The sequence below is a fragment of the Sesamum indicum genome, linkage group LG2 (genome assembly GCF_026168435.1).
Source record: "Sesamum indicum cultivar Baizhima isolate 11 linkage group LG2, ASM2616843v1, whole genome shotgun sequence".
In the NCBI taxonomy this organism is placed as follows: Eukaryota; Viridiplantae; Streptophyta; class Magnoliopsida; order Lamiales; family Pedaliaceae; genus Sesamum; species Sesamum indicum.
In genome coordinates, this window is record NC_142658.1 from 8,180,590 (window position 1) to 8,193,747 (window position 13,158).

Consider the following 13,158-nt stretch of genomic DNA (forward strand, 5'->3'; position numbering starts at 1 on the left):
TTTCCCTTTTATAGTAACTGGTAGTTATTATTACGCTTAGAAAATTTAACACACAAACTCTTGGGTCTAGACCTACGTTTAGGTCAAGTTTCGTCGAATTCTGAGAATGCTCAATATTTAGCTGTTTTGAACAGTTTCATTAAAACAAGTTTGTTTCCCTTTTATACTAACTTGTAGTTATTATTACGCTCAGCAAATTTACAACACAAATGCTTGGGTCTAGACCAACGTTTGGGTCAAGTTTCGTCGAATTCTGAGAACGTTCAAAATTTAGCTATTTTGCACGGTTTTATTAAAGCAAGTTTGTTTCGCTTTTATACTAACTTCTAGTTATTATTACGCTTAGCATATTTACAACACAAATGGATGGGTCTAGTCCTGCGATTGGGTCAAGTTTCGTTGAATTCTGAGAACGTCCAAAAGTTAGCTGTTTTGCACGATTTTATTAAAACAAGTTTGTGTCCCTTTTATAGTAACTTGTAGCTATTATTACGCTTAGAAAATTAAACACACAAACTCTTGGGTCTAGACCTACGTTTGGGTCAAGTTCGTCCAATGCTGAGAATGCTAAAAAATTAACTGTTTTGCACGGTTTTATTAAAATAAGTTTGTTTCCCTTTTATACTAACTTGTAGTTATTATTACGCTTCAAATTTAACATACAAACTCTTGGGTCTAGACCTACGTTTGGGTCAAGTTTTGTCCAATGCTGAGAATGCTCAAAAATTAGCTGTTTTGCACAGTTTTTATTAAAACAAGTTTGTTAACCTTTTATACTAACTTGTAGTTATTATTACGCTTAGCAAATTTACAACACAAATGCTTGGGTCTAGACCAACCTTTGGTTCAAGTTTCGTCGAATTTTGAGAACGTTCAAAATTTAGCTGTTTTCACGGTTATATTAAAACAAGTATTTTCCCTTTTATAGTAACTTGTAGTTATTATTACGCTTAGAAAATTTAACACACAAACTCTTGGGTCTAGACCTACGTCTGGGTCAAGTTTCGTCGAATTCTGAGAATGCTCAATATTTAGCTGTTTTGCACAGTTTCATTAAAACAAGTTTGTTTCCCTTTTATACTAACTTGTAGTTATTATTACGCTTAGCAAATTTACAACACAAATGCTTGGGTCTAAACCAACGTTTGGGTCAAGTTTCGTCGAATTCTGAGAACGTTCAAAATTTAGCTATTTTGCACGGTTTTATTAAAGCAAGTTTGTTTCGCTTTTATACTAACTTCTAGTTATTATTACGCTTAGCATATTTACAACACAAATGGATGGGTCTAGTCCTGCGATTGGGTCAAGTTTCGTTGAATCCTGAGAACGTCCAAAAGTTAGCTGTTTTGCACGGTTTTATTAAAACAAGTTTGTGTCCCTTTTATAGTAACTTGTGGTTATTATTACGCTTAGAAAATTAAACACACAAACTCTTGGGTCTAGACCTACGTTTGGGTCAAGTTCGTCCAATGCTGAGAAAGCTCAAAAATTAACTGTTTTGCACGGTTTTATTAAAACAAGTTTGTTTCCCTTTTATACTAACTTGTAGTTATTGTTACGCTTCAAATTTAACATACAAACTCTTGGATCTAGACCTACGTTTGGGTCAAGTTTCGTCCAATGCTGAGAATGCTCAAAAATTAGCTGTTTTGCACAGATTTTATTAAAACAAGTTTGTTAACCTTTTATACTAACTAGTAGTTATTATTACGCTTAGCAAATTTACAACACAAATGCTTAGGTCTAGACCAACCTTTGGTTCAAGTTTCGTCGAATTTTGAGAACGTTCAAAATTTAGCTGTTTTCACGGTTATATTAAAACAAGTTTGTTTCCCTTTTATAGTAACTTGTAGTTATTATTACGCTTAAAAAATTTAACACACAAACTCTTGGGTCTAGACCTACGTTTGGGTCAAGTTTCGTCGAATTCTGAGAATGCTCAATATTTAGCTGTTTTGCACAGTTTTATTAAAACAAGTTTGTTTCCCTTTTATACTAACTTGTAGTTATTATTACGCTTAGCAAATTTACAACACAAATGCTTGGGTCTAGACCAACGTTTGGGTCAAGTGTCGTCGAATTCTGAGAACGTTCAAAACTTAGCTATTTTGCACGGTTTTATTAAAACAAGTTTGTTTCGCTTTTATACTAACTTCTAGTTATTATTACGCTTAGCAAATTTACAACACAAATGGATGGGTCTAGTCCTGCGATTGGGTCAAGTTTCGTTGAATTCTGAGAACGTCCAAAAGTTAGCTGTTTTGCACGGTTTATTAAAACAAGTTTGTTTCCCTTTTATAGTAACTTGTAGTTATTATTATGCTTAGAAAATTTAACACACAAACTAGACCAACGTTTGGGTCAAGTTTCATGCAATGCTGAGAATGCTCAAAAATTAGCTGTTTTGCACGGTTTTATTAAAACTAGTTTGTTTCCCTTTTATACTAACTTGTAGTTATTATTACGCTTAGCAAATTTACAACACAAATGCTTGGGTCTAGACCAACGTTTGGGTCAAGTTTCATCGAATTCTGAGAACGTTCAAAATTTAGCTGTTTTCACGGTTAGATTAAAACAAGTTTGTTTCCCTTTTATAGTAACTTGTAGTTATTATTACGCTTAGAAAATTTAACACACAAACTCTTGGGTCTAGACCCACGTTTAGGTCAAGTTTCGTCGAATTCTGAGAATGCTCAATATTTAGCTGTTTTGAACAGTTTCATTAAAACAAGTTTGTTTCCCTTTTATACTAACTTGTAGTTATTATTACGCTCAGCAAATTTACAACACAAATGCTTGGGTCTAGACCAACGTTTGGGTCAAGTTTCGTCGAATTCTGAGAACGTTCAAAATTTAGCTATTTTGCACGGTTTTATTAAAGCAAGTTTGTTTCGCTTTTATACTAACTTCTAGTTATTATTACGCTTAGCATATTTACAACACAAATGGATGGGTCTAGTCCTGCGATTGGGTCAAGTTTCGTTGAATCCTGAGAACGTCCAAAAGTTAGCTGTTTTGCACGATTTTATTAAAACAAGTTTGTGTCCCTTTTATAGTAACTTGTAGCTATTATTACGCTTAGAAAATTAAACACACAAACTCTTGGGTCTAGACCTACGTTTGGGTCAAGTTCGTCCAATGCTGAGAATGCTAAAAAATTAACTGTTTTGCACGGTTTTATTAAAATAAGTTTGTTTCCCTTTTATACTAACTTGTAGTTATTATTACGCTTCAAATTTAACATACAAACTCTTGGGTCTAGACCTACGTTTGGGTCAAGTTTTGTCCAATGCTGAGAATGCTCAAAAATTAGCTGTTTTGCACAGTTTTTATTAAAACAAGTTTGTTAACCTTTTATACTAACTTGTAGTTATTATTACGCTTAGCAAATTTACAACACAAATGCTTGGGTCTAGACCAACCTTTGGTTCAAGTTTCGTCGAATTTTGAGAACGTTCAAAATTTAGCTGTTTTCACGGTTATATTAAAACAAGTATTTTCCCTTTTATAGTAACTTGTAGTTATTATTACGCTTAGAAAATTTAACACACAAACTCTTGGGTCTAGACCTACGTCTGGGTCAAGTTTCGTCGAATTCTGAGAATGCTCAATATTTAGCTGTTTTGCACAGTTTCATTAAAACAAGTTTGTTTCCCTTTTATACTAACTTGTAGTTATTATTACGCTTAGCAAATTTACAACACAAATGCTTGGGTCTAAACCAACGTTTGGGTCAAGTTTCGTCGAATTCTGAGAACGTTCAAAATTTAGCTATTTTGCACGGTTTTATTAAAGCAAGTTTGTTTCGCTTTTATACTAACTTCTAGTTATTATTACGCTTAGCATATTTACAACACAAATGGATGGGTCTAGTCCTGCGATTGGGTCAAGTTTCGTTGAATCCTGAGAACGTCCAAAAGTTAGCTGTTTTGCACGGTTTTATTAAAACAAGTTTGTGTCCCTTTTATAGTAACTTGTGGTTATTATTACGCTTAGAAAATTAAACACACAAACTCTTGGGTCTAGACCTACGTTTGGGTCAAGTTCGTCCAATGCTGAGAAAGCTCAAAAATTAACTGTTTTGCACGGTTTTATTAAAACAAGTTTGTTTCCCTTTTATACTAACTTGTAGTTATTGTTACGCTTCAAATTTAACATACAAACTCTTGGATCTAGACCTACGTTTGGGTCAAGTTTCGTCCAATGCTGAGAATGCTCAAAAATTAGCTGTTTTGCACAGATTTTATTAAAACAAGTTTGTTAACCTTTTATACTAACTAGTAGTTATTATTACGCTTAGCAAATTTACAACACAAATGCTTAGGTCTAGACCAACCTTTGGTTCAAGTTTCGTCGAATTTTGAGAACGTTCAAAATTTAGCTGTTTTCACGGTTATATTAAAACAAGTTTGTTTCCCTTTTATAGTAACTTGTAGTTATTATTACGCTTAAAAAATTTAACACACAAACTCTTGGGTCTAGACCTACGTTTGGGTCAAGTTTCGTCGAATTCTGAGAATGCTCAATATTTAGCTGTTTTGCACAGTTTTATTAAAACAAGTTTGTTTCCCTTTTATACTAACTTGTAGTTATTATTACGCTTAGCAAATTTACAACACAAATGCTTGGGTCTAGACCAACGTTTGGGTCAAGTGTCGTCGAATTCTGAGAACGTTCAAAACTTAGCTATTTTGCACGGTTTTATTAAAACAAGTTTGTTTCGCTTTTATACTAACTTCTAGTTATTATTACGCTTAGCAAATTTACAACACAAATGGATGGGTCTAGTCCTGCGATTGGGTCAAGTTTCGTTGAATTCTGAGAACGTCCAAAAGTTAGCTGTTTTGCACGGTTTATTAAAACAAGTTTGTTTCCCTTTTATAGTAACTTGTAGTTATTATTATGCTTAGAAAATTTAACACACAAACTAGACCAACGTTTGGGTCAAGTTTCATGCAATGCTGAGAATGCTCAAAAATTAGCTGTTTTGCACGGTTTTATTAAAACTAGTTTGTTTCCCTTTTATACTAACTTGTAGTTATTATTACGCTTAGCAAATTTACAACACAAATGCTTGGGTCTAGACCAACGTTTGGGTCAAGTTTCATCGAATTCTGAGAACGTTCAAAATTTAGCTGTTTTCACGGTTAGATTAAAACAAGTTTGTTTCCCTTTTATAGTAACTTGTAGTTATTATTACGCTTAGAAAATTTAACACACAAACTCTTGGGTCTAGACCCACGTTTAGGTCAAGTTTCGTCGAATTCTGAGAATGCTCAATATTTAGCTGTTTTGAACAGTTTCATTAAAACAAGTTTGTTTCCCTTTTATACTAACTTGTAGTTATTATTACGCTCAGCAAATTTACAACACAAATGCTTGGGTCTAGACCAACGTTTGGGTCAAGTTTCGTCGAATTCTGAGAACGTTCAAAATTTAGCTATTTTGCACGGTTTTATTAAAGCAAGTTTGTTTCGCTTTTATACTAACTTCTAGTTATTATTACGCTTAGCATATTTACAACACAAATGGATGGGTCTAGTCCTGCGATTGGGTCAAGTTTCGTTGAATCCTGAGAACGTCCAAAAGTTAGCTGTTTTGCACGATTTTATTAAAACAAGTTTGTGTCCCTTTTATAGTAACTTGTAGCTATTATTACGCTTAGAAAATTAAACACACAAACTCTTGGGTCTAGACCTACGTTTGGGTCAAGTTCGTCCAATGCTGAGAATGCTAAAAAATTAACTGTTTTGCACGGTTTTATTAAAACAAGTTTGTTTCCCTTTTATACTAACTTGTAGTTATTATTACGCTTCAAATTTAACATACAAACTCTTGGATCTAGACCTACGTTTGGGTCAAGTTTCGTCCAATGCTGAGAATGCTCAAAAATTAGCTGTTTTGCACAGATTTTATTAAAACAAGTTTGTTAACCTTTTATACTAACTAGTAGTTATTATTACGCTTAGCAAATTTACAACACAAATGCTTAGGTCTAGACCAACCTTTGGTTCAAGTTTCGTCGAATTTTGAGAACGTTCAAAATTTAGCTGTTTTCACGGTTATATTAAAACAAGTTTGTTTCCCTTTTATAGTAACTTGTAGTTATTATTACGCTTAAAAAATTTAACACACAAACTCTTGGGTCTAGACCTACGTTTGGGTCAAGTTTCGTCGAATTCTGAGAATGCTCAATATTTAGCTGTTTTGCACAGTTTTATTAAAACAAGTTTGTTTCCCTTTTATACTAACTTGTAGTTATTATTACGCTCAGCAAATTTACAACACAAATGCTTGGGTCTAGACCAACGTTTGGGTCAAGTTTCGTCGAATTCTGAGAACGTTCAAAATTTAGCTATTTTGCACGGTTTTATTAAAGCAAGTTTGTTTCGCTTTTATACTAACTTCTAGTTATTATTACGCTTAGCAAATTTACAACACAAATGGATGGGTCTAGTCCTGCGATTGGGTCAAGTTTCGTTGAATTCTGAGAACGTCCAAAAGTTAGCTGTTTTGCACGGTTTATTAAAACAAGTTTGTTTCCCTTTTATAGTAACTTGTAGTTATTATTATGCTTAGAAAATTTAACACACAAACTAGACCAACGTTTGGGTCAAGTTTCATGCAATGCTGAGAATGCTCAAAAATTAGCTGTTTTGCACGGTTTTATTAAAACTAGTTTGTTTCCCTTTTATACTAACTTGTAGTTATTATTACGCTTAGCAAATTTACAACACAAATGCTTGGGTCTAGACCAACGTTTGGGTCAAGTTTCATCGAATTCTGAGAACGTTCAAAATTTAGCTGTTTTCACGGTTAGATTAAAACAAGTTTGTTTCCCTTTTATAGTAACTGGTAGTTATTATTACGCTTAGAAAATTTAACACACAAACTCTTGGGTCTAGACCTACGTTTAGGTCAAGTTTCGTCGAATTCTGAGAATGCTCAATATTTAGCTGTTTTGAACAGTTTCATTAAAACAAGTTTGTTTCCCTTTTATACTAACTTGTAGTTATTATTACGCTCAGCAAATTTACAACACAAATGCTTGGGTCTAGACCAACGTTTGGGTCAAGTTTCGTCGAATTCTGAGAACGTTCAAAATTTAGCTATTTTGCACGGTTTTATTAAAGCAAGTTTGTTTCGCTTTTATACTAACTTCTAGTTATTATTACGCTTAGCATATTTACAACACAAATGGATGGGTCTAGTCCTGCGATTGGGTCAAGTTTCGTTGAATTCTGAGAACGTCCAAAAGTTAGCTGTTTTGCACGATTTTATTAAAACAAGTTTGTGTCCCTTTTATAGTAACTTGTAGCTATTATTACGCTTAGAAAATTAAACACACAAACTCTTGGGTCTAGACCTACGTTTGGGTCAAGTTCGTCCAATGCTGAGAATGCTAAAAAATTAACTGTTTTGCACGGTTTTATTAAAATAAGTTTGTTTCCCTTTTATACTAACTTGTAGTTATTATTACGCTTCAAATTTAACATACAAACTCTTGGGTCTAGACCTACGTTTGGGTCAAGTTTTGTCCAATGCTGAGAATGCTCAAAAATTAGCTGTTTTGCACAGTTTTTATTAAAACAAGTTTGTTAACCTTTTATACTAACTTGTAGTTATTATTACGCTTAGCAAATTTACAACACAAATGCTTGGGTCTAGACCAACCTTTGGTTCAAGTTTCGTCGAATTTTGAGAACGTTCAAAATTTAGCTGTTTTCACGGTTATATTAAAACAAGTATTTTCCCTTTTATAGTAACTTGTAGTTATTATTACGCTTAGAAAATTTAACACACAAACTCTTGGGTCTAGACCTACGTCTGGGTCAAGTTTCGTCGAATTCTGAGAATGCTCAATATTTAGCTGTTTTGCACAGTTTCATTAAAACAAGTTTGTTTCCCTTTTATACTAACTTGTAGTTATTATTACGCTTAGCAAATTTACAACACAAATGCTTGGGTCTAAACCAACGTTTGGGTCAAGTTTCGTCGAATTCTGAGAACGTTCAAAATTTAGCTATTTTGCACGGTTTTATTAAAGCAAGTTTGTTTCGCTTTTATACTAACTTCTAGTTATTATTACGCTTAGCATATTTACAACACAAATGGATGGGTCTAGTCCTGCGATTGGGTCAAGTTTCGTTGAATCCTGAGAACGTCCAAAAGTTAGCTGTTTTGCACGGTTTTATTAAAACAAGTTTGTGTCCCTTTTATAGTAACTTGTGGTTATTATTACGCTTAGAAAATTAAACACACAAACTCTTGGGTCTAGACCTACGTTTGGGTCAAGTTCGTCCAATGCTGAGAAAGCTCAAAAATTAACTGTTTTGCACGGTTTTATTAAAACAAGTTTGTTTCCCTTTTATACTAACTTGTAGTTATTGTTACGCTTCAAATTTAACATACAAACTCTTGGATCTAGACCTACGTTTGGGTCAAGTTTCGTCCAATGCTGAGAATGCTCAAAAATTAGCTGTTTTGCACAGATTTTATTAAAACAAGTTTGTTAACCTTTTATACTAACTAGTAGTTATTATTACGCTTAGCAAATTTACAACACAAATGCTTAGGTCTAGACCAACCTTTGGTTCAAGTTTCGTCGAATTTTGAGAACGTTCAAAATTTAGCTGTTTTCACGGTTATATTAAAACAAGTTTGTTTCCCTTTTATAGTAACTTGTAGTTATTATTACGCTTAAAAAATTTAACACACAAACTCTTGGGTCTAGACCTACGTTTGGGTCAAGTTTCGTCGAATTCTGAGAATGCTCAATATTTAGCTGTTTTGCACAGTTTTATTAAAACAAGTTTGTTTCCCTTTTATACTAACTTGTAGTTATTATTACGCTTAGCAAATTTACAACACAAATGCTTGGGTCTAGACCAACGTTTGGGTCAAGTGTCGTCGAATTCTGAGAACGTTCAAAACTTAGCTATTTTGCACGGTTTTATTAAAACAAGTTTGTTTCGCTTTTATACTAACTTCTAGTTATTATTACGCTTAGCAAATTTACAACACAAATGGATGGGTCTAGTCCTGCGATTGGGTCAAGTTTCGTTGAATTCTGAGAACGTCCAAAAGTTAGCTGTTTTGCACGGTTTATTAAAACAAGTTTGTTTCCCTTTTATAGTAACTTGTAGTTATTATTATGCTTAGAAAATTTAACACACAAACTAGACCAACGTTTGGGTCAAGTTTCATGCAATGCTGAGAATGCTCAAAAATTAGCTGTTTTGCACGGTTTTATTAAAACTAGTTTGTTTCCCTTTTATACTAACTTGTAGTTATTATTACGCTTAGCAAATTTACAACACAAATGCTTGGGTCTAGACCAACGTTTGGGTCAAGTTTCATCGAATTCTGAGAACGTTCAAAATTTAGCTGTTTTCACGGTTAGATTAAAACAAGTTTGTTTCCCTTTTATAGTAACTTGTAGTTATTATTACGCTTAGAAAATTTAACACACAAACTCTTGGGTCTAGACCCACGTTTAGGTCAAGTTTCGTCGAATTCTGAGAATGCTCAATATTTAGCTGTTTTGAACAGTTTCATTAAAACAAGTTTGTTTCCCTTTTATACTAACTTGTAGTTATTATTACGCTCAGCAAATTTACAACACAAATGCTTGGGTCTAGACCAACGTTTGGGTCAAGTTTCGTCGAATTCTGAGAACGTTCAAAATTTAGCTATTTTGCACGGTTTTATTAAAGCAAGTTTGTTTCGCTTTTATACTAACTTCTAGTTATTATTACGCTTAGCATATTTACAACACAAATGGATGGGTCTAGTCCTGCGATTGGGTCAAGTTTCGTTGAATCCTGAGAACGTCCAAAAGTTAGCTGTTTTGCACGATTTTATTAAAACAAGTTTGTGTCCCTTTTATAGTAACTTGTAGCTATTATTACGCTTAGAAAATTAAACACACAAACTCTTGGGTCTAGACCTACGTTTGGGTCAAGTTCGTCCAATGCTGAGAATGCTAAAAAATTAACTGTTTTGCACGGTTTTATTAAAACAAGTTTGTTTCCCTTTTATACTAACTTGTAGTTATTATTACGCTTCAAATTTAACATACAAACTCTTGGATCTAGACCTACGTTTGGGTCAAGTTTCGTCCAATGCTGAGAATGCTCAAAAATTAGCTGTTTTGCACAGATTTTATTAAAACAAGTTTGTTAACCTTTTATACTAACTAGTAGTTATTATTACGCTTAGCAAATTTACAACACAAATGCTTAGGTCTAGACCAACCTTTGGTTCAAGTTTCGTCGAATTTTGAGAACGTTCAAAATTTAGCTGTTTTCACGGTTATATTAAAACAAGTTTGTTTCCCTTTTATAGTAACTTGTAGTTATTATTACGCTTAAAAAATTTAACACACAAACTCTTGGGTCTAGACCTACGTTTGGGTCAAGTTTCGTCGAATTCTGAGAATGCTCAATATTTAGCTGTTTTGCACAGTTTTATTAAAACAAGTTTGTTTCCCTTTTATACTAACTTGTAGTTATTATTACGCTCAGCAAATTTACAACACAAATGCTTGGGTCTAGACCAACGTTTGGGTCAAGTTTCGTCGAATTCTGAGAACGTTCAAAATTTAGCTATTTTGCACGGTTTTATTAAAGCAAGTTTGTTTCGCTTTTATACTAACTTCTAGTTATTATTACGCTTAGCAAATTTACAACACAAATGGATGGGTCTAGTCCTGCGATTGGGTCAAGTTTCGTTGAATTCTGAGAACGTCCAAAAGTTAGCTGTTTTGCACGGTTTATTAAAACAAGTTTGTTTCCCTTTTATAGTAACTTGTAGTTATTATTATGCTTAGAAAATTTAACACACAAACTAGACCAACGTTTGGGTCAAGTTTCATGCAATGCTGAGAATGCTCAAAAATTAGCTGTTTTGCACGGTTTTATTAAAACTAGTTTGTTTCCCTTTTATACTAACTTGTAGTTATTATTACGCTTAGCAAATTTACAACACAAATGCTTGGGTCTAGACCAACGTTTGGGTCAAGTTTCATCGAATTCTGAGAACGTTCAAAATTTAGCTGTTTTCACGGTTAGATTAAAACAAGTTTGTTTCCCTTTTATAGTAACTGGTAGTTATTATTACGCTTAGAAAATTTAACACACAAACTCTTGGGTCTAGACCTACGTTTAGGTCAAGTTTCGTCGAATTCTGAGAATGCTCAATATTTAGCTGTTTTGAACAGTTTCATTAAAACAAGTTTGTTTCCCTTTTATACTAACTTGTAGTTATTATTACGCTCAGCAAATTTACAACACAAATGCTTGGGTCTAGACCAACGTTTGGGTCAAGTTTCGTCGAATTCTGAGAACGTTCAAAATTTAGCTATTTTGCACGGTTTTATTAAAGCAAGTTTGTTTCGCTTTTATACTAACTTCTAGTTATTATTACGCTTAGCATATTTACAACACAAATGGATGGGTCTAGTCCTGCGATTGGGTCAAGTTTCGTTGAATTCTGAGAACGTCCAAAAGTTAGCTGTTTTGCACGATTTTATTAAAACAAGTTTGTGTCCCTTTTATAGTAACTTGTAGCTATTATTACGCTTAGAAAATTAAACACACAAACTCTTGGGTCTAGACCTACGTTTGGGTCAAGTTCGTCCAATGCTGAGAATGCTAAAAAATTAACTGTTTTGCACGGTTTTATTAAAATAAGTTTGTTTCCCTTTTATACTAACTTGTAGTTATTATTACGCTTCAAATTTAACATACAAACTCTTGGGTCTAGACCTACGTTTGGGTCAAGTTTTGTCCAATGCTGAGAATGCTCAAAAATTAGCTGTTTTGCACAGTTTTTATTAAAACAAGTTTGTTAACCTTTTATACTAACTTGTAGTTATTATTACGCTTAGCAAATTTACAACACAAATGCTTGGGTCTAGACCAACCTTTGGTTCAAGTTTCGTCGAATTTTGAGAACGTTCAAAATTTAGCTGTTTTCACGGTTATATTAAAACAAGTATTTTCCCTTTTATAGTAACTTGTAGTTATTATTACGCTTAGAAAATTTAACACACAAACTCTTGGGTCTAGACCTACGTCTGGGTCAAGTTTCGTCGAATTCTGAGAATGCTCAATATTTAGCTGTTTTGCACAGTTTCATTAAAACAAGTTTGTTTCCCTTTTATACTAACTTGTAGTTATTATTACGCTTAGCAAATTTACAACACAAATTCTTGGGTCTAAACCAACGTTTGGGTCAAGTTTCGTCGAATTCTGAGAACGTTCAAAATTTAGCTATTTTGCACGGTTTTATTAAAGCAAGTTTGTTTCGCTTTTATACTAACTTCTAGTTATTATTACGCTTAGCAAATTTACAACACAAATGGATGGGTCTAGTCCTGCGATTGAGTCAAGTTTCGTTGAATTCTGAGAACGTCCAAAAGTTAGCTGTTTTGCACGGTTTATTAAAACAAGTTTGTTTCCCTTTTATAGTAACTTGTAGTTATTATTATGCTTAGAAAATTTAACACACAAACTAGACCAACGTTTGGGTCAAGTTTCATGCAATGCTGAGAATGCTAAAAAATTAGCTGTTTTGCACGGTTTTATTAAAACTAGTTTGTTTCCCTTTTATACTAACTTGTAGTTATTATTACGCTTAGCAAATTTACAACACAAATGCTTGGGTCTAAACCAACGTTTGGGTCAAGTTTCGTCGAATTCTGAGAACGTTCAAAATTTAGCTGTTTTCACGGTTATATTAAAACAAGTATTTTCCCTTTTATAGTAACTTGTAGTTATTATTACGCTTAGAAAATTTAACACACAAACTCTTGGGTCTAGACCAACGTCTGGGTCAAGTTTCGTCGAATTCTGAGAATGCTCAATATTTAGCTGTTTTGCACAGTTTCATTAAAACAAGTTTGTTTCCCTTTTATACTAACTTGTAGTTATTATTACGCTTAGCAAATTTACAACACAAATACTTGGGTCTAAACCAACGTTTGGGTCAAGTTTCGTCGAATTCTGAGAACGTTCAAAATTTAGCTATTTTGCACGGTTTTATTAAAGCAAGTTTGTTTCGCTTTTATACTAACTTCTAGTTATTATTACGCTTAGCATATTTACAACACAAACGGATGGGTCTAGTCCTGCGATTGGGTCAAGTTTCGTTGAA